Source organism: Nerophis lumbriciformis, linkage group LG01, assembly GCF_033978685.3.
Source record: "Nerophis lumbriciformis linkage group LG01, RoL_Nlum_v2.1, whole genome shotgun sequence".
Taxonomy (NCBI): Eukaryota; Metazoa; Chordata; class Actinopteri; order Syngnathiformes; family Syngnathidae; genus Nerophis; species Nerophis lumbriciformis.
This window is the reverse complement of record NC_084548.2, coordinates 69,409,709-69,434,000: the sequence shown is the minus strand read 5'-3', so window position 1 is coordinate 69,434,000 and position 24,292 is coordinate 69,409,709. Positions and strand designations below refer to the sequence as shown.

General features: G+C 35.3%; 1 protein-coding gene across 1 annotated transcript in view; it reads left to right on the top strand.

Moving 5' to 3' along the window:
- Positions 1–813: 813 nt before the first annotated feature.
- The window catches only part of syt6a (synaptotagmin VIa), a 188,316-nt gene continuing 164,837 nt past the window's right edge, over positions 814–24,292 (top strand). Inside the window, exon 1 of the mRNA XM_061925077.2 lies at positions 814–858. The gene's annotated coding sequence lies outside the window, so the exon portion shown is untranslated. The remainder of the gene's footprint in view (positions 859–24,292) is intronic.

Sequence of the window (24,292 nt, the reverse complement as noted above, 5' to 3'; positions counted from 1 at the left end):
TTTTTTAAAGATGTGTAGCGAAGCCTATATGTTTACTACGTTGTGGGTGCAATAAGCTCATATTTATTAGGTATTGATGATAAATATGTCTTTTATGGGAGTCAAGTGGCGAAAATATTTAAAACAAGTTTTACACAGTTAGTTTTAAACCTTTTTTATATTTTTATTTTTAAGATGTGTAGCGAAGCCTATATACTAAGTTGTGGGTGCAATAGGCTCATATTTATTAGGTATTGATGGAGTAATATACCAGATAAATATGTCTTTTATGGGAGTCAAGTGGCGAAAAGTGTCCTACACGCCTTATAAAAGAGTGGACGCTATACTCCATCCATCCATTTTCTACCGCTTGTCCCTTTCGGCGTTGCGAGGGGGGGCTATCTCAGCTGCATTCGGACGGAAGGCGGGGTGCACCCTGGACAAGTCGCCACCTCATCGCAGGGCCAACACAGTGTGAAGAAAAAAAATATATATATATTTTTTATATTTGTTTTTTTTTTAAGATGTGTAGCGAAGCCTGCTTTGTCTAAACTGTCTAAAGAGTGGATTTCCACATTAAAGCAGCAAGGCAGAAGGACAAGATGAAGTGCGAGCATGACTACTAGTTGCGTGTGTGTGTGTGTGTGTGTGTGTGTGTGTGTGTGTGTGTGTGTGTGTTTGCGTCCCCTCGGATGAGCGCACTCCTGAGCGGCGATGCAGCTGGGAGCAGCATGAGTGAGGAGCGAGTGGACAATGACCTGGTGTGTCACACAGCCCTGACCCTCATCCTGGACCTGTGCCTGCACAACAGCACGCTGCTGGACCAGGACACGTGTCGGGACTTCCTCTTCCTGCTGTCGCGCGGACACACGCCGCCAGGTAGGGAGCAGCGCCATGGTGACGGTGATGGTGATGATGATGATGGTGATGATGGTGATGATGCAACTTTTCAAGCCTTTTGGCACATCTTGGCGAAAATATTCTTCATTTTCCAAAACCCCCGCGTGTACTTTTGGTCACGTCGGCGCAGGAACACGCATAAAGACCCCCTGCTGACATGTTGACACGCATAAAGACCCCCTACTTACTCATAGCTCTTTTTTTTAATTCATTATTATCTTTATGTCAACATTGGAGTGCAACACGTCGCCTTCTAATTTACATTTAGTCAACTAGAGAAATAGTCTGTTCCAATGTCAAACTGTGGCCACAATAAATGCTTTATTAATGCTAGTACTAATGTTTAAATTAAGGGTTTTAACTTTCTTAACTGCCACACAAGTGTAAAAAGAAGTTAACCACTGTTGATAATACTGTGAATAGAAATAGTCTGTTCCAATGTCAAACTGTGGCCACCATAAATCTTTTTTTTAAGGCTAAAGGTAATGTTTAAATTAAGATTTTAACGTTTTTAACTGTCACACAAGTGTAAAAAGAAGTTAACCACTGTTGATAATGATGTGAATAGAAATAGTCTGTTCCAGGGTCAAACTGTGGCTTTATTAACACTATTAGTAATGTTTAAATATAGATATTAAAATAAAAAACAGTCACACAAGTGTAAAAAGAAGTTAACCACTGTTGATAATGATGTGAATAGAAATAGTCTGTTCCAGGGTCAAATTGTGGCCACCATAAATGCTTTATCAACACTATTAATGATGTTTAAATTTAGATTTTAACATTCTTAACTGCCACACAAGTGTAAAAAGAAGTTAACCACTGTTGATAATAATGTGAATAGAAATAGTCTGTTCCAGGGTCAAACTGTGGCCACAATAACTGCTTTATTAACACTATTAGTAATGTTTAAATTAAGATTTTAACATTTTTAACTGCCACACAAGTGTAAAAAGAAGTTAACCAGTGTTGATAATGATGTGAATAGAAAAAGTCTGTTCCAGGGTTAAACTGTGGCCACAATAACCGCTTTATTAACACTATTAGTAATGTTTACATTTAGATTTTAACATTCTTAACTGTCACACAAGTGTAAAAAGAAGTCAACCAGTGTTGATGCTAGTGTGAATAGAAATAGTCTGTTCCAGGGTCAAGCTGTAGCCACCATAAATGCTTTATTATGGCTAAAGGTAATGTTTAAATTGTAACATTCTTAACTGTCACACAAGTGTAAAAAGAAGTTAACCACTGTTGATAATAATGTGATAAGAAATAGTCTGTTCCAGGGTTAAACTGTGGCCAACATAAATGTTTTTTTTAAGGCTAAAGGTAATGTTTACATTTAGATTTTAACATTCTTAACTGTCACACAAGTGTAAAAAGAAGTTAACCAATGTTGATAATGATGTGGATAGAAATAGTCTGTTCCAGGGTCAAACTGTGGCTTTATTAACACTATTAGTAATGTTTAAATATAGATATTAAAATTTTTAACTGCCACACAAGTGTAAAAAGAAGTCAACTAGTGTTGATGCTAGTGTGAATATAAATAGTCTGTTCCAGGGTCAAACTGTGGCCACCATTAATGCTTTATTAACACTATTAATGATGTTTACATTTAGATTTCAACATTCTTAACTGTCACACAAGTGTAAAAAGAAGTTAACCACTGCTGATAATAATGTTATTAGAAATGATCTGTTTCAATGTCAAACTGTGGCCACCATAAATGCTTTATTATGGCTAAAGGTAATGTTTAAATTTAGATTTTAACATTCTTAACTTTCACACAAGTGTAAAAAGAAGTTAACCACTGCTGATAATAATGCTATTAGAAATGATCTGCTCCAGGGTCAAACTGTGGCCACTATAACTGCTTTATTAACACTATTAGTAATGTTTAAATTAAGATTTTAACATTCTTAACTGCCACACAAGTGTAAAAATAAGTTAACCACTGCTGATAATAATGTGAATAAAAATAGTCCTTTCCAGGGTCAAACTGTGGCCACCATAAATGTTGTTTTTAAGGCTAAAGGTAATGTTTAAATTAAGATTTTAACATTCTTAACTGCCACACAAGTGTAAAAAGAAGTTAACCAGTGCTGATAATAATGATATTAGAAATGATCTGTTCCAATGTCAAACTGTGGCCACCATAAGTGTTTTTTGAGGTTAAAGGTAATGTTTACATTTAGATTGTAACATTCTTAACTGTCACACAAGTGTAAAAAGAAGTTAACCAGTGTTGATAATAATGTCAATATAAATAGTCTGTTCCAGGGTCAAACTGTGGCCACAATAACTGCTTTATTAATGCTAGTAGTAATGTTTAAATTAAGGGTTTTAACTTTCTTAACTGTCACACAAGTGTAAAAAGAAGTGCTGACAAATAGTCTGTTCCAGGGTCAAGCTGTGGCCACCATGAATGCTTGATTAAGTCCTGATTTTGTATACGTACTCATTTGACTTGGTCCTAGTGGTGCTGCTTTAGTCAGGAAGTAGTCTTTGCCATTGAATGTCCTTTGTTGTGACCTACAAAGTGTTTATACTGTAAGTACTGCACTTATTACATCAGCTGTTTGAATGTAACGTGCATCTCAGTTGTGGTAATCGCTACCACATTAGGAGGTCTAATGCTAATTGGTAGCATGCATATGGCATATCCCATGTGAATTAGCATCGAGCTAGCGCATTCATTTCAGTACATTTCTTTTACGTTTGAACGTCACAGAGAAGTTACGATACAACCTGATGCTTGTTTTGATATGAAATATAATAATACAAAATAATATAATAATAATATAAAATATATAAAGATATAATATAATATAATATCATATAAAAAATAATAATATAAAATATATAATAATAATAATAATAATGATAATATAATATAAAATACTAAAATAATATAATATAATAATATAATATAATAAAATAATATGATAATAAAATAATAATAATTTTAATATTAATAATAATATAATAGTATACAATAATAATATAATATTATATAAAATAATAATATAAAATATACAATAATATAGTATAATTATATAATAATAATATTAATAATGTAATATAATATAATAAAATAATAATATAATAATATAATATAAAAATAATATTAATATTAAATAATAATATAATATAATATAATAAAATAATAATATAACATAATATAATAACAATATAATATAATAAAATAATAAAAATAATATAATATCAAATAATAATATATGATAAAATAATAATATAAAATATATAATAGTATAGTATGATAATATAATAACAATAATAATGTAATATAATATAATAAAATAATAATATAACAATAATAATATTATATAATAATATAAAATAATAATATAATATAATAAAATAATAATAATAATAATAATAATATAATATAATAATAATATAAAATAATGATATAAAATAATAATATAATATAATGTAATATAATAAAATATAATATAAAATGGGGACGGCGTGGCGCGGTTGGGAGAGTGGCCGTGCCAGCAACCTGAGGGTTCCTGGTTCAATCCCCACCTTCTACCAACCTCGTTACGTCCGTTGTGTCCTTGAGCAAAGACACGTCACCCTTGCTCCTGATGGGTGGTGGTGAGGGCCTTGCATGGCAGCTCCCTCCATCAGTGTGTGAATGTGTGTGTGAATGGGTAAATGTGGAAGTAGTGTCAAAGCGCTTTGAGTACCTTGAAGGTAGAAAAGCGCTATACAAGTATAACCCATTTACCATTTATATAATAATATAATATAATATAATATCATGCAATAAAATAATAATATAAAATGTATAACAATATAATATAATAATATAATATAATAAAATAATAATACAAAATATATAATAATATAATAATAATAATAATAATAATATAATAAAAAGAGTGATAGATGAATAATGGCGTGTGATATTGGCCAGACAAAAGTCTCTTAGACGCCGTCAGCAGCTTCGGCCTTTCTCGCTTCATTCCCTGGCGCACGCCTCGCCGTTCCTGGACGACTCGGCCGTCACCTCGCATCATGGTCGGCGTACGTCCGGGTGCCACGGGGCATCCACCACTCCACCCCGCCGCTGTCTCTGTCGCTGATGTCAACAGTTTGCACCTTTTGTGGACGCCCGGGACCAGATGTAAATGCTAAATGCTAAATGGCTTCTAGCGCTTTTCTACCTTCAAAGCGCTTTGACACTTATTTCCACATTCACCCATTCACACACACTACGTGAGCTAAATGCTAACATTACATTTTTACATTATGCTAGGTTATTAACACTAGCATAGCAAATGAGCTACGTGCTAATATTAACTTTGAACATCATGCAAAGTTAGCAGCATTAGCATAGCTACGTGAGCTAGATGCTAACGCAAATTTTTTATATTATGCTACGTTATTAACAGTAGCATAGTAAATGAGCTACGTGCTAATATTAACTTTTAACATCATGCAAAGTTAGCAACACTAGCATAGCTTTGTGAGCTAGATGCTAACATTACATTTTTACATTATGCTAGGTTATTAACACTAGCATAGCAAATGAGCTACGTGCTAATATTAACTTTGAACATCATGCAAAGTTAGCAACACTAAAATAGCTACGTGAGCTAGATACTAACATTACATTTTTAGAGTATGCTAGGTTATTAACACTAGCATAGCAAATGAGCTACGTGCTAATATTAACTTTTAACATCATGCAAAGTTAGCAACACTAGCATAGCTACGTGAGCTAGATACTAACATACATTTTTTATATTACGCTAGGTTATTAACACTAGCATAGCCACATGAGCTAAATGCTAACATTGAATTTTTACATTATGATAGGTTATTAACTAGCATAGCAAATTAGCTACGTCTAATATTAACTTTTAACATCATGCAAAGTTAGCAACACTAGCATAACTACGTGAGCTAGATACTAACATTAAATTTTTACAGTATGCTAGGTTATTAACACTAGCATAGCAAATGAGCTACGTGCTAATATTAACTTTTAACACCATGCAATGTTAGCAAGACTAGCATAGCTACATGAGCTAGATACTAACATTACATGTTTACATTATGCTAGGTTATTAACACTAGCATAGTAAATGAGCTACGTGCTAATATTAACTTTTAACATTGTGCAAAGTTAGCAACACTGGCATAGCTATATGAGCTAGATGCTAACATTACATTTTTACATTACGCTAGGTTATTAACACTAGCATAGTAAATGAGCTACGTGCTAATATTAACTTTTAACATCATGCAAATTTAGCAACACTAGCATAGCTACGTGAGCTAGATGCTAACATTAATTTTTTATATTACGCTAGGTTATTAACAGTAGCATAGTAAATGAGCTACGTGCTAATACTAACTTTTAACATCATGCAAAGTTAGCAACATTAGCATAGCTACATGAGCTAGATGCTAACATACATTTTTTAAATTATGCTAGGTTATTAACAGTAGCATAGTAAATGAGCTACGTGCTAATTTTTAACTTTTAACATCATGCAAAGTTAGCAACACTAGCATAGCTTTGTGAGCTAGATACTAACATTAAATTTTCACATTATGCTAGGTTATTAACACTAGCATAGCAAATGAGCAATGTGCTAATATTAACTTTTAACATCATGCAAAGTTAGCAACATTAGCATAGCTATGTGAGCTAGATGCTAACATACATTTTTTATATTATGCTAGGTTATTAACACTAGCATAGCAAATTAGCTACGTGCTAATATTAACTTTTAACATCATGCAAAGTTAGCAACATTAGCATTGCTACGTGAGCTGGATGCTAACATACATTTTTTATATTATGCTAGGTTATTAAAACTAGCATAGCCACATGAGATAGATGCTAACATTAATTTTTGACATTATGCTAGGTTATTAACACTAGCATAGCAAATGAGCTACGTGCTAATATTAACTTTTAACATCATGCAAAGTTAGCAACACTAGCATAGCTATGTGAGCTAGATGCTAACATACATTTTTTATATTATGCTAGGTTATTAAAACTAGCATAGCCACATGAGATAGATGCTAACATTAATTTTTGACATTATGATAGGTTATTAACACTAGTATAGCAAATGAGCTACGTGCTAATATTAACTTTTAACATCATGCAAAGTTAGCAACACTAGCATAGCTATGTGAGCTGGATGCTAACATTACATTTATACATTATGCTAGGCTATCCCTCAGGCGGTACTGCATCAAAAAGCGACATCAGTGTGTAAAGGATATCACCACATGGGCTCAGGAACACTTCAGAAAACCACTGTCAGTAACTACAGTCGGTCGCTACATCTGTAGGTGCAAGTTAAAACTCTACTATGCAAAGCCAAAGCCATTTATCAACAACACCCGGAATCGCCGCCGGCTTCGCTGGGCCCGAGCTCATCCAAGATGGACTGATGCAAAGTGGAAAAGTGTTCTGTGGTCCGACGAGTTTTTGGAAACCGGGGACGTCGTGTCCTCCGGACCAAAGAGGAAAAGAACCATCCGGATTGTTCTAGAAGCAAAGTTGAAAAACCATAATCTGTGATGGTATGGGGGTGTATTAGTGCCCAAGACATGGGTAACTTACACATCTGTGAAGGCGCCATTAATGCTGAAAGGTACATACAAGTTTTGAAGCAACATATGTTGCCTTCCAAGCAACGTTATCATGGACGCCCCTGCTTATTTCAGCAAGACAATGCCATACCATGTGTTACAACAGCGTGGCTTCGTAGTGAAAGAGTGCGGGTACTAGACTGGCCTGCCTGTAGTCCAGACCTGTCTCCCATGGGAAATAATTCCACATGAAAAGCTTCAAAAATGTGTCTCCTCAGTTCCCAAACGTTTACTGAGTGTTGTTAAAAGGAAAGGCCATGTAACACAGTGGTAAAAAAATGCCCCTGTGACAACTTGTTTGCAATGTGTTGCTGCCATTAAATTCCAAGTTTCTCAGTGTGAAGATGAAATATCTTGTATACTTGGGCACGCTCGTCATGCCCTCGTTCGCTGAAGGGTCACATGGTTCTGAAGCTGCCGATTAGTCGGGTTGGCGCGGCGCCTGAAGCTCTGATGTCAAAGCTCATTTGTTTGATGACGCACCCTCTGGAGCTTCGTGTTCTTCTTCTTGACACATCCTGCTCACGTCCTGTAGGACACTAAAAAACCATGGATCCTAATCCTCTTTGGAACTTGTTGTTGCCAAATAATCTTCCAGTCATATAAAATCGGAGTTTTTGTCCCAGTTTTTGTTCGCTAACCCACACACAACAATGTTAAAATGTCACGTTAGCATGTAGCTCACATGACTATGATAATGTTGCCAACCTAGGAGAATGTTAAAATGTAACGTTAACATGTAGCTCATATGACTATGACAGTGTTGCTAACTGAGAAGAATGTTAAAATGTAATGTTAGCATGTAGCTCACATGACTATGATAGTGTTGCTAACCTAGAAGAATGTTACGTTAGCATATAGCGCACATGACTATGACAGTGTTGCTAACTGAGAAGAATGTTAAAATGTAATGTTAGCATGTAGCTCACATGACTATGATAGTGTTGCTAACCTAGAAGAATGTTACGTTAGCATATAGCGCACATGACTATGACAGTGTTGCTAACTGAGAAGAATGTTAAAATGTAATGTTAGCATGTAACTCACATGACTATGATAATGTTGCCAACCTAGAAGAATGTTAAAATGTAACGTTAGCATGTAGCTCATATGACTATGATAATGTTGCCAACCTAGAAGAATGTTAAAATATAACGTTAGCATGTAGCTCACATGACTATGATAGTGTTGCTAACCTAGAAGAATGTTAAAATGTTACGTTAGCATGTAGCTCATATGACTATGATAGTGTTGCTAACCGAGAAAAATGTTAAAATGTAACGTTAGCATGTAGCTCATATGACTATGATAATGTTGCCAACCTAGAAGAATGTTAAAATGTAACGTTAGCATGTAGCTCACATGACTATGATAGTGTTGCTAAACTAGAACGTTAAAATGTTACGTTAGCATGTAGCTCACATGACTATGATAGTGTTGCTAACCTAGAAGAATGTTACGTTAGCATATAGCGCACATGACTACGACAGTGTTGCTAACCTAGAAGAATGTTAAAATGTAACGTTAGCATGTAGCTCACATGACTATGATAGTGTTGCTAACCTAGAAGAATGTTAAAATGTAACATTAGCATGTAGCTCACATGACTATGACAGTGTTGCTAACTGAGAAGAATGTTAAAATGTAATGTTAGCATGTAGCTCACATGACTATGATAGTGTTGCTAACCTAGAAGAATGTTACGTTAGCATATAGCGCACATGACTATGACTGTGTTGCCAACCTAGAAGAATGTTAAAATGTTACGTTAGCATATAGCGCACATGACTATGACAGTGTTGCTAACTGAGAAGAATGTTAAAATGTAATGTTAGCATGTAGCTCACATGACTATGATAGTGTTGCTAACCTAGAAGAATGTTAAAATGTAACGTTAGCATGTAGCTCACATGACTATGATAGTGTTGCTAAACTAGAAGAATGTTAAAATGTAACGTTAGCATGTAGCTCACATGACTATGATAGTGTATCTAACCTAGAAGAATGTTAAAATGTAACGTTAGCATGTAGCTCACATGACTATGACAGTGTTGCTAACTGAGAAGAATGTTAAAATGTAATGTTAGCATGTAGCTCACATGACTATGATAGTGTTGCTAACCTAGAAGAATGTTAAAATGTAACGTTAGCATGTAGCTCACATGACTATGATAGTGTTGCTAAACTAGAAGAATGTTAAAATGTAACGTTAGCATGTAGCTCACATGACTATGATAGTGTATCTAACCTAGAAGAATGTTAAAATGTAACGTTAGCATGTAGCTCACATGACTATGATAGTGTTGCTAAACTAGAAGAATGTTAAAATGTAACGTTAGCATGTAGCTCACATGACTATGACAGTGTTGCCAACCTAGAAGAATGTTAAAATGTAACGTTAGCATGTAGCTCATATGACTATGATAATGTTGCCAACCTAGAAGAATGTTAAAATATAACGTTAGCATGTAGCTCACATGACTATGATAGTGTTGCTAACCTAGAAGAATGTTAAAATGTTACGTTAGCATGTAGCTCAAATGACTATGATAGTGTTGCTAACCGAGAAAAATGTTAAAATGTAATGTTAGCATGTAGCTCACATGACTATGATAATGTTGCTAACCTAAAATAATATTAAAATGTAACGTTTGCATGTAGCTCACATGACTATGATAGTGTTGCCAACCTAGAAGAATGTTAAAATGTAACGTTAGCATATAGCGCACATGACTATGACAGTGTTGCTAACTGAAAAGTATGTTAAAATGTAATGTTAGCATGTAGCTCACATGACTATGATAGTGTTGCTAACCGAGAAAAATGTTAAAATGTAATGTTAGCATGTAGCTCACATGACTATGATACTGTTGCCAACCTAGAAGAATGTTAAAATGTAACGTTAGCATGTAGCTCATATGACTATGATAATGTTGCCAACCTAAAAGAATATTAAAATGTAACGTTAGCATGTAGCTCACATGACTACGATAGTGTTGCTAAACTAGAATAATGTTAAAATGTTACGTTAGCATGTAGCTCACATGACTATGATAATGTTGCTAACCTAGAATAATATTAAAATGTAACGTTAGCATGTAGCTCACATGACTATGATAGTGTTGCTAACCTAGAAGAATGTTAAAATGTTACGTTAGCATGTAGCTCATATGACTATGATAGTATTGCTAAACTAGAAATATGTTAAAATGTTACGTTAGCATGTAGCTCATATGACTATGATAGTGTTGCTAACCGAGAAAAATGTTAAAATGTAATGTTAGCATGTAGCTCACATGACTATGATAATGTTGCCAACCTAGAAGAATGTTAAAATGTAACGTTTGCATGTAGCTCACATGACTATGATAGTGTAGCCAACCTAGAAGAATGTTAAAATGTAACGTTAGCATGTAGCTCACATGACTATGATAGTGTTGCCAACCTAGAAGAATGTTAAAATGTAATGTTAGCATGTAGCTCACATGACTATGATAGTGTTGCCAACCTAGAAGAATGTTAAAATGTAACGTTAGCATGTAGCTCACATGACTATGACAGTGTTGCTAACCTAGAAGAATGTTAAAATGTAACGTTAGCATGTAGCTCACATGACTATGATAGTGTTGCTAACCTAGAAGAATGTTAAAATATAACGTTAGCATGTAGCTCACATGACTATGATAGTGTTGCCAACCTAGAAGAATGTTAAAATGTAACGTTACCATGTAGCTCACATGACTATGATAGTGTTGCTAACCTAGAATAATGTTAAAATGTAACGTTAGCATGTAGCTCACATGACTATGATAATGTTGTCAACCTAGAAGAATGTTAAAATGTAACGTTAGCATGTAGCTCACATGACTATGATAATGTTGCCAACCTAGTAGAATGTTAAAATGTAACGTTAGCATGTAGCTCACATGACTATGATAATGTTGACAACCTAGAAGAATGTTAAAATGTAACGTTAACATGTAGCTCACATGACTATGATAGTGTTGCTAAACTAGAATAATGTTAAAATGTTACGTTACCATGTAGCTCATATGACTATGATAGTGTTGCTAACCGAGAAAAATGTTAAAATGTAACGTTAGCATGTAGCTCACATGACTATGATAATGTTGCCAACCTAGAAGAATGTTAAAATGTAACGTTAGCATGTAGCTCACATGACTATGATAGTGTTGCTAACCTAGAAGAATGTTAAAATGTAACGTTAGCATGTAGCTCACATGACTATGATAATGTTGCCAACCTAGAAGAATGTTAAAATGTAACGTTAGCATGTAGCTCACATGACTATGATAGTGTTGCTAACCTAGAATAATGTTAAAATGTAACGTTAGCATGTAGCTCACATGACTATGATAATGTTGTCAACCTAGAAGAATGTTAAAATGTAACGTTAGCATGTAGCTCACATGACTATGATAATGTTGCCAACCTAGAAGAATGTTAAAATGTAACGTTAGCATGTAGCTCACATGACTATGATAATGTTGCCAACCTAGAAGAATGTTAAAATGTAACGTTAACATGTAGCTCACATGACTATGATAGTGTTGCTAAACTAGAATAATGTTAAAATGTTACGTTACCATGTAGCTCATATGACTATGATAGTGTTGCTAACCGAGAAAAATGTTAAAATGTAACGTTAGCATGTAGCTCACATGACTATGATAATGTTGCCAACCTAGAAGAATGTTAAAATGTAACGTTAGCATGTAGCTCACATGACTATGATAGTGTTGCTAACCTAGAAGAATGTTAAAATGTAACGTTAGCATGTAGCTCACATGACTATGATAGTGTTGCTAACCTAGAAGAATGTTAAAATGTAACGTTAGCATGTAGCTCACATGACTATGATAGTGTTGCTAACCTAGAAGAATGTTAAAATGTAACGTTAGCATGTAGCTCACATGACTATGATAGTGTTGCCAACCTAGAAGAATGTTAAAATGTAACGTTAGCATGTAGCTCACATGACTATGATAGTGTTGCTAACCTAGAAGAATGTTAAAATGTAACGTTAGCATGTAGCTCACATGACTATGATAGTGTTGCTAACCTAGAAGAATGTTAAAATGTAACGTTAGCATGTAGCTCACATGACTATGATAGTGTTGCTAACCTAGAAGAATGTTAAAATGTAACGTTAGCATGTAGCTCACATGACTATGATAGTGTTGCCAACCTAGAATAATGTTAAAATGTAATGTTAGCATGTAGCTCACATGACTATGATAGTGTTGCTAACCTAGAAGAATGTTAAAATATAATGTCAGCATGTAGCTCACATGACTACGATAATGTTGCTAACCTAGAAGAATGTTAAAATATAACGTTAGCATGTAGCTCAAATGACTATGATAGTGTTGCCAACCTAGAAGAATGTTAAAATGTAACATTAGCATGTAGCTCACATGACTATGATAGTGTTGCTAACCTAGAAGAATGTTAAAATGTAACATTAGCATGTAGCTCACATGACTATGATAGTGTTGCCAACCTAGAAGAATGTTAAAATGTAACATTAGCATGTAGCTCACATGACTATGATAGTGTTGCTAACCTAGAAGAATGTTAAAATGTAATGTTAGCATGTAGCGCACATGACAATGATAGTGTTGCTAACCGAGAAGAATGTTAAAAGGTAACATTAGCATGTAGCTCATATGACTATGATAATGTTGCCAACCTAGAAGAATGTTAAAATGTAACGTTAGCATGTAGCTCACATGACTATGATAGTGTTGCCAACCTAGAATAATGTTAAAATGTAATGTTAGCATGTAGCTCACATGACTATGATAGTGTTGCTAACCTAGAAGAATGTTAAAATATAATGTCAGCATGTAGCTCACATGACTACGATAATGTTGCTAACCTAGAAGAATGTTAAAATATAACGTTAGCATGTAGCTCAAATGACTATGATAGTGTTGCCAACTTAGAAGAATGTTAAAATGTAACATTAGCATGTAGCTCACATGACTATGATAGTGTTGCTAACCTAGAAGAATGTTAAAATGTAACATTAGCATGTAGCTCACATGACTAAGACAGTGTTGCTAACCTAGAAGAATGTTAAAATGTAACGTTAGCATGTAGCTCACATGACTATGACAGTGTTGCTAAGCTAGAAGAATGTTCAAATGTAACGTTAGCATGTAGCTCACATGACTATGACAGTGTTGCTAACCTAGAAGAATGTTAAAATGTAACGTTAGCATGTAGCTCACATGACTATGACAGTGTTGCTAACCTAGAAGAATGTTAAAATGTAACGTTAGCATGTAGCTCACATGACTATGATAGTGTGAGATATTAATATTTACACTACAGAGCAGATCAAGTCCACAGAGCTGTGGAGCTCCTGAATCAGTGGAGGACACACACACACACACACACACACACACACACACACACACACACACACACACACACACACACACACACACACACACACTCCTTCATTACAAAATCCACTTTCATTACCAGCAGCTGCTTCAGGTGTGCGGACTTGAATGAAGCGGTTTTATTTTTGATCCTATTATTCCCACTGCAGTGTTATTGTGGACCAGAGCATCACCGTCAGCCATCATTCAGCTTTATGCACAACTACACAACAACACAACTACACAACCACACAACAACACAACTACACAACAACACAACTACACGCCTACACAACAACACAACTACACAACAACACAACTACACGCCTACACAACAACACAACTACACAACAACACAACTACATGACTACACAACTACACAACTACACAACAACAAGAAATGAGCTGCAAAATGAAATAGAATGTTTTTTTTTTGTTTGACTTTGTGTGGACGCTGACATGCGCTGTCTCGCTGACAACGTGCAAACACGCCACACAAATGATCTCAAAGCAAAAAACAAACAAACCAGGAAGTTAGTTAGCATACCAGGAGGCGAGCTAGAATACCAAGAATGTAACTAATATAGTGACATTGTAACAGTAACGCAGTAACAGTAATGTAACTAATATAGTGACATAGTAACAACGTAGTAACAGCAATGTAACTAATATAGTGACGTAGTAACAGCAATGAAGTAACAGTATTGTAACTAATATATTGACATAGTAACAACAACATAGTAACAGTAATGTAACTAATATATTGATGTAGTAACAGTAACCCAGCAATATAACTAATATAGTGACATAGTAACAGTAACCCAGTAATAGTAATGTAACTAATATAGTGACATAGTAACAGTAACGCAGTAACAGTAATGTAACTAATATAGTGACATAGTAACAACGTAGTAACAGCAATGTAACTAATATAGTGACATAGTAACAGAAACGTAGTAACAGCAATGTAACTAATATATTGATGTAGTAACAGTAACCCAGCAATATAACTATTATAGTGACATAGTAACAGTAACCCAGTAACAGTAATGTAACTAATATAGTGACATAGTAACAACAACATAGTAACAGTAATGTAACGATTATAGTGACGTAGTAACAGTAACACAGTAACAGTAATGTAACTAATATAGTGACATAGAAACAGCAACATAGTAACAGTAATGTAACTAATATAGTGACATAGTATCAACAACATAGTAACAGTAATGTAACTAATATATTGACGTAGTAACAGTAACCCAGCAATGTAACTAATATAGTGACATAGTAACAGTAGCCCAGTAACAGTAATGTAACTAATATAGTGACATAGTAACAACAACATAGTAACAGTAATGTAACTAATATAGTGACATAGTAACAACAACATAGTAACAGTAATGTAACTAATTTAGTGATGTAGTAACAACAACATAGTAACAGTAATGTAACTAATATAGTGACATAGTATCAACAACATAGTAACAGTAATGTAACTAATATATTGACGTAGTAACAACAACATAGTACAGTAATGTAACTAATATAGTGACATATTAACAACAACATAGTAACAGTAATGTAACTAATATAGTGACGTAGTAACAGTAACACAGTAACAGTAATTAACTAATATAGTGACGCAGTAACAGTAATATAACTAATATAGTGACATAGAAACAGCAACATAATAACAGTAATGTAACTAATATATTGACATTGTAACAATTACTATTAATGTAACTAATATAGTGACATAGCAACAGAAAGGTAGTAGCACTAATGTCACTAATATAGTGACATAGTAACAATAACATAGTAACAGTAATGTAACCAATATAGTGACATACTAACAACAACATAGTAACAGTAATGTAACTAATATAGTGACATAGTAACAACAACATGGTAACAGTAATGTAACTAATATAGTGACATAGTAACAACAACATAGTAACAGTAATGTAACTAATATATTGACGTAGTAACAGTAACCCAGCAATGTAACTAATATAGTGACATAGTAACAGTAACCCAGTAACACTAATGTAACTAATATAGTGACATAGTAACAGTAACCCTGTAACAGTAATGTAACTAATATAGTGACAGAGTAACAACAACATAGCAACAGTAATGTAACAAGTATAGGGACATAGTAACAGTAACCCAGTAACAGTAATGTAACTAATATAGTGACGTAGTAACAGTAACCCAGTAACAGTAATGTAACTAATATAGTGACATAGTAACAGTAACCCAGTAACAGTAATGTAACTAATATAGGGATGTAGTAACAGTAACCCAGTAACAGCAATGTAACTAATATAGTGACAGAGTAACAACAACATAGTAAGAGTAATGTAACAAGTATAGGGACATAGTAACAGTAACCCAGTAACAGTAATGTAACTAATATAGTGATGTAGTAACAGTAACCCAGTAACAGTAATGTAACTAATAAAGTGACATAGTAACAGTAACCCAGTAACAGCAATGCAACTAATATAGTGACATAGTAACAGTAACCCAGTAACAGCAATGTAACTAATATAGTGACATAGTAACAGAAACGTAGTAACAGTAATGTAACTAATATAGTGACATAGTAACAGTAACCCAGTAACAGTAATGTAACTAATATAGTGACATAGTAACAGTAACCCAGTAGCAGCAATGTAACTAATATAGTGACATAGTAACAACAACATAGTAACAGTAATGTAACTAATATAATGACATATTAACAACAACATAGTAACAGTAATGTAACTAATATAGTGATGTAGTAACAGTAACCCAGTAACAGCAATGTAACTAATATAGTGACATAGTAATAGTAACTCAGTAACAGTAATGTAACTAATATAGTGACATAGTAACAACAACATAGTAACAGTAATGTAACTAATATATTGACGTAGTAACAGTAACCCAGCAATGTAACTAATATAGTGACATAGTAACAGTAACCCAGTAACACTAATGTAACTAATATAGTGACATAGTAACAGTAACCCTGTAACAGTAATGTAACTAATATAGTGACAGAGTAACAACAACATAGCAACAGTAATGTAACAAGTATAGGGACATAGTAACAGTAACCCAGTAACAGTAATGTAACTAATATAGTGACATAGTAACATTAACCCAGTAACAGTAATGTAACTAATATAGTGACATAGTAACAGTAACCCAGTAACAGCAATGTAACTAATATAGTGACGTAGTAACAGTAACCCAGTAACAGTAATGTAACTAATATAGTGACATAGTAACAGTAACCCAGTAACAGTAATGTAACTAATATAGTGACATAGTAACAGTAACCCAGTAACAGTAATGTAACTAATATAGGGATGTAGTAACAGTAACCTAGTAACAGCAATGTAACTAATATAGTGACAGAGTAACAACAGCATAGTAACAGTAATGTAACAAGTATAGGGACATAGCAACAGTAACCCAGTAACAGTAATGTAACTAATATAGTGATGTAGTAACAGTAACCCAGTAACAGTAATGTAACTAATATAGTGATGTAGTAACAGTAACCCAGTAACAGTAATGTAACTAATATAGTGACATAGTAACAGAAACGTAGTAACAGTAATGTAACTAATATAGTGACATAGTATCAACAACATAGTAACAGTAATGTAACTAATATAGTGACGTAGTAACAGTAACCCAGTAACAGTAATGTAACTAATATAGTGATGTAGTAACAGTAACCCAGTAGCAGTAATGTAACTAATACAGTGACATAGTAACAGTAACCCAGTAACAGCAATGTAACTAATATAGTGACGTAGTAACAGTAACCCAGTAACAGCAATGTAACTAATATAGTGACGTAGAAACAACAACATAGTAACAGTAATGTAACTAATATAGTGACATAGTAACAGTAACCCAGTAACAGTAATGTAACTAATATAGTGACGTAGTAACAGTAACCCAGTAACAGTAATGTAACTAATACAGTGACATAGTAACAGTAACCCAGTAACAGCAATGTAACTAATATAGTGATGTAGTAACAGTAATGTAACTAATATAGTGACGTACTAACAGTAACCCAGTAACAGTAATGTAACTAATATAGTGACGTACTAACAGTAACCCAGTAACAGTAATGTAACTAATATAATGACGTACTAACAGTAACCCAGTAACAGTAATGTAACTAATATAATGACATAGTAACAGTAACCCAGTAACAGTAATGTAACTAATATAGTGACGTAGTAACAGTAACCCAGTAACAGTAATGTAACTAATACAGTGACATAGTAACAGTAACCCAGTAACAGCAATGTAACTAATATAGTGATGTAGTAACAGTAATGTAACTAATATAGTGACGTACTAACAGTAACCCAGTAACAGTAATGTAACTAATATAGTGACGTACTAACAGTAACCCAGTAACAGTAATGTAACTAATATAATGACGTACTAACAGTAACCCAGTAACAGTAATGTAACTAATATAATGACGTACTAACAGTAACCCAGTAACAGTAATGTAACTAATATAATGACGTACTAACAGTAACCCAGTAACAGTAATGTAACTAATATAGTGACGTAGTAACAGTAACCCAGTAACAGTAATGTAACTAATATAGTGACGTACTAACAGTAACCCAGTAACAGTAATGTAACTAATATAGTGACGTACTAACAGTAACCCAGTAACAGTAATGTAACTAATATAATGACGTACTAACAGTAACCCAGTAACAGTAATGTAACTAATATAGTGACGTAGTAACAGTAACCCAGTAACAGTAATGTAACTAATACAGTGACATAGTAACAGTAACCCAGTAACAGCAATGTAACTAATATAGTGATGTAGTAACAGTAATGTAACTAATATAGTGACGTACTAACAGTAACCCAGTAACAGTAATGTAACTAATATAGTGACGTACTAACAGTAACCCAGTAACAGTAATGTAACTAATATAATGACGTACTAACAGTAACCCAGTAACAGTAATGTAACTAATATAATGACATAGTAACAGTAACCCAGTAACAGTAATGTAACTAATATAGTGACGTAGTAACAGTAACCCAGTAACAGTAATGTAACTAATACAGTGACATAGTAACAGTAACCCAGTAACAGCAATGTAACTAATATAGTGATGTAGTAACAGTAATGTAACTAATATAGTGACGTACTAACAGTAACCCAGTAACAGTAATGTAACTAATATAGTGACGTACTAACAGTAACCCAGTAACAGTAATGTAACTAATATAATGACGTACTAACAGTAACCCAGTAACAGTAATGTAACTAATATAATGACATAGTAACAGTAACCCAGTAACAGTAATGTAACTAATATAGTGACGTAGTAACAGTAACCCAGTAACAGTAATGTAACTAATACAGTGACATAGTAACAGTAACCCAGTAACAGCAATGTAACTAATATAGTGATGTAGTAACAGTAATGTAACTAATATAGTGACGTACTAACAGTAACCCAGTAACAGTAATGTAACTAATACAATGACGTAGTAACAGTAACGCAGTAACAGTAATGTAACTAATATAGTGACATATTATTTTTCTTCTGCACTTCTTTCTGCTCCTGCTGTGTTTTGGTGATTTGGTGATCTTCACGCAGCACTTTGCATGTGTTTCATGCTGTTAGTGTTTGTGCGTCAAGGCCTGTCTTGGAGCGTTTGGACGTTTGTCCCTGTGGGCCACCATACTGACACACAACCAATCACACACTATAATAGTCAACCTCATTTGCATAAATGCAGAGAGTTAAAGACTGAAAGGAAGTCCATAGCGTGCACGAGACTCTCCTTTCTTCTTGTCTCCAAAGAAAAAAAAGCAAAGGTTGAGCTGTAATGAGATGGTGATTGCAACCAGGCTGAGATTGTTTATGACGTCACAGCCACCAGGGGGCGCACTTGCATGGCATTGTTTTGATTGGCTGTCATGGAGAACCTTTATGTTGGCATCTCACAGAATGCCACGCTGGTTATTTTTACACTTTCAAGTAAGAAGGGGCGAGAAGTCCAGGTTGCATCTTGAGGAAGGTCAGCGGGCGTCGTACTGCCACACACATTTCCAGGAGACAACGGACGTGTGAGCAACACGACGATTCCCCTCCAGCGCTTCCTGTCAACGCCTCTTGGTTCTTCTCACCTTTTTTTTTGTTTTTTATGCTACTGAAATGTCCCCCCAGGTGGAATTTCTCAGCTTGCAGCCTGATCTTGAAGGACGAGCTCCTTCGCCACAAATAACAATACAATGTGTAGCACTACACTTTATATCTGCACTGACACCGGATCATAGGGCGCATTAAAGGGGTTGTCAGGTTCAAACACTGATGACATCGACAAACCCCGTTTCCATATGAGTTGGGAAATTGTGTTAGATGTAAATATAAACGGAATACAATGATTTGCAAATCCTTTTCAACCCATCTTCGGTTGAATATGCTACAAAGACAACATATTTGATGTTCAAACTCATAAACATTTTTTTTTTTTTTGTGTGCAAAAAATCATAGGGCAGCACGGTGGTAGAGGGGTTAGTGCGTCTGCCTCACAATACGAAGGTGCTGAGTAGTCTGGGGTTCAATCCCAGAATCGGGATCTTTCTGTGTGGAGTTTGCATGTTCTCCTCGTGACTGGCTCTGCGATGAGGTGGCGACTTGTCCAGGGTGTACACCGCCTTCCGCCCGATTGTAGCTGGGATAGGCTCCAGCGACCCCCGCGACCCCGAAGGGAATAAGCGGTAGAAAATGGATGGATGCATGGATGGATGGATGGATTATCATTAAGTTTAGAATTTGATGCCAGCAACGCGTGACAAAGAAGTTGGGAAAGGTGGCAAAGAAGACTGATAAAGTTGAGGAATGCTCATCAAAGACTTATTTGGAACATCCCACAGGTGAACAGGCAAATTGGGAACAGGTGGGTGCCATGATTGGGTATAAAAGTAGATTCCATGAAATGCTCAGTCATTCACAAACAAGGATTGGGGCGAGGGTCACCACTTTGTCAACAAATGCGTGAGCAAATTGTTGAACAGTTTAAGAAAAACCTTTCTCATTGCAAGGAATTTAGGGATTTCCCCATTTACGGTCCGTAATATCATCAAAGGGGTCAGATGATCTGGAGAAATCACTGCACGTAAGCAGCTAAGCCCGTGACCTTCCATCCCTCAGGCTGTACTGCATCAACAAGCCACATCAGTGTGTAAAGGATATCACCACATGGGCTCAGGAACACTTCAGAAAACCACTGTCAGTAACTACAGTTGGTCGCTACATCTGTAAGTGCAAGTTAAAACTCTCCTATGCAAGGCGAAAACCGTTTATCAACAACACCCAGAAACGCTGTCGGCTTCGCTGGGCCTGAGCTCATCTGAGATGGACTGATACAAAGTGGAAAAGTGTTCTGTGGTCTGACGAGTCCACATTTCAAATAGTTTTTGGAAACGGTGGACGTTGTGTCCTCCGGACCAAAGAGGAAAAGAACCATCCGGATTGTTCTAGGCGCAAAGTGTAAAAGCCAGCATGTGTGATGGTATGGGGGTGTATTAGTGCCCAAGACATGGGTAACTTACACATCTGTGAAGGCGCCATTAATGCTGAAAGGTACATACAGGTTTTGAAGCAACATATGTTGCCATCCAAGCAACGATACCATGGACGCCCCTGCTTATTTCAGCAAGACAATGCCAAGCCACGTGTTACATCAATGTGGCTTCATAGTAAAAGAGTGCGGGTGCTAGACTGGCCTGCCTGTAGTCCAGACCTGTCTCCCATTGAAAATGTGAAGCCTAAAATAGCACAACGGAGACCCCCGGACTGTTGAACAACTTAAGCTGTACATCAAGCAAGAATGGGAAAGAATTCCACCTGAGAAGCTTCAAAAATGTGTCTCCTCAGTTCCCAAACGTTTACTGAGTGTTGTTAAAAGGAAAGGCCATGTAACACAGTGGTGAACATGCCCTTTCCCAACTACTTTGGCACGTGTTGCAGCCATGAAATTCTAAGTTAATTATTATTTGCAAAAAAAAAATAAAGTTTATGAGTTTGAACATCAAATATGTTGTCTTTGTAGCATATTCAACTGAATATGGGTTGAAAAGGATTTGCAAATCATTGTATTCCGTTTATATTTACATCTAACACAATTTCCCAACTCATATGGAAACAGGGTTTGTATATAGTCCAGTGGAGACCATCCATTCATTATTAGTATTTCTTCATTTGCTCTTTGAGTACTCATTCATTCATTCACTCTGAGTATTCATTTGTTCATCTATTCACTTTGAGTATTCATTTATTCATTCATTCACTCAGAGTACTCATTCGATCATTCACTATTTAAGTATTTCTTTATTTACTCTTTGAATACTCATTCATTCATTCACCAAATCACCAAAAATGATTCCGGGGCGCGGCCACCGCTGCTGCTCACTGCTCCCCTCACCTCCTAGGGGGCGAACAAGGGGCTGGGTCAAATGCAGAGGACAAATGTCACCACACCTAGTGTGTGTGTAACAATCCTTGGTACTTTAACTTTAACTTAACATTCATCTGTTCATTTTGAGTATTAATTTATGCATTCATTCACTCTGAATTTTCATTCATTCATTCACTATTTGAGTATTTCTTTATTTGCTCATGCTGGCTTTTACACTTTGCGCCTTTAACAATCCGGATGGTTCTTTTCCTCTTTGGTCCGGAGGACACGACGTCCACAGTTTCCAAAAAAATTTTGAAATGTGGACTCGTCAGACCACAGAACACTTTTCCACTTTGTATCAGTCCATCTTAGATGAGCTCAGGCCCAGCGAAGCCGACGGCGTTTCTGGGTGTTGTTGATAAACAGTTTTTCGCCTTGCATAGGAGAGTTTTAACTTGCACTTACAGATGTAGTGACCAACTGTAGTTACTGACAGTGGGTTTCTGAAGTGTTCCTGAGCCCATGCGGTGATATCCTTTACACACTGATGTCGCTTGTTGATGCAGTACAGCCTGAGGGATGGAAGGTCACGGGCTTAGCTGCTTACGTGCAGTGATTTCTCCAGATTCTCTGAACCCTTTGATGATATTACGGACCGTAGATGGTGAAATCCCTAAATTCCTGGTTGAGAAAGGTTTTTCTTAAACTGTTCAACAATTTGCTCACGCATTTGTTGACAAAGTGGTGACCCTCGCCCCGTCCTTGTTTGTGAATGACTGAGCATTTCATGGAATCTACTTTTATACCCAATCATGGCACCCACCTGTTCCCAATTTTCCTGTTCACCTGTGGGATGTTCCAAATAAGTGTTTGACGAGCATTCCTCAACTTTATCAGTATTTATTGCCACCTTTCCCAACTTCTTTGTCACGTGTTGCTGGCATCAAATTCTAAAGTTAATGATTATTAGCAAACATCAAATATGTTGTCTTTGTAGCATATTCAACTGAATATGGGTTGAAAATGATTTGCAAATCATTGTATTCCGTTTATATTTACATCTAACACAATTGTGTGTTGTGACAAATGTGCAGTAAGAAACATTGCATTGAACAGTTCAACGTGTTCAAAAAGGAGTAGGAAGAAACAAAGCTTATTAGTTCTTCTTTGTGAACACCTTATGCTTATACCAGCACCTTTCAATCCATCAATAAAAAAAGGTCACAAAAACTGGAATTATTCCTCATCATGTCAGAGCGAGTGGGGACACAAATCAAAGATAAAAGACTCCTATTTTGACAGCTCGTTTATTAAAGACACACGGCTCAGAGTCAACGTCAAAGGACTGATTGACGCCATGCGAGAAAACAAGAGTGTTGATTGGAGGACGCGGAGGGTGAGAAGTCAGGTGAAGACAGCTTGGAGATAATGAGGAGGAAATCTACCCGTTAAAAATACCCAACAACTATCTGCTAATTGGAAAGAAGCAAGTCAACCATTTTATGCTTACTGTTCTCACACTAACTACAAGTTACTCAAGTACCCAGTTAGTAATAGTAGTAGTAGTAGTTACTGAAACACCAAGAGTCCACAGAGTATTCAAATGAATAACAAATCAGAGTGAATGAATGAATAAGTACTCAAAGAACAAATTCATGACTTAGTAAATAATTTGTATTCAAAGAGTAAATGAATCAAGGAGTACTCAAAGAATCAATGAATGAACACCCAAAGAGTCAATGAATGAGTACATAGGAATGAGTCATCAAAAAATGAATGAATACTCCAAGAGTGAACGAATGAATGTTCAAAGAGAGAATGAATGCATACTCAGAGTGAATGAAAGAATGAGTACTCAAAGAGTAAATGAATCGAGG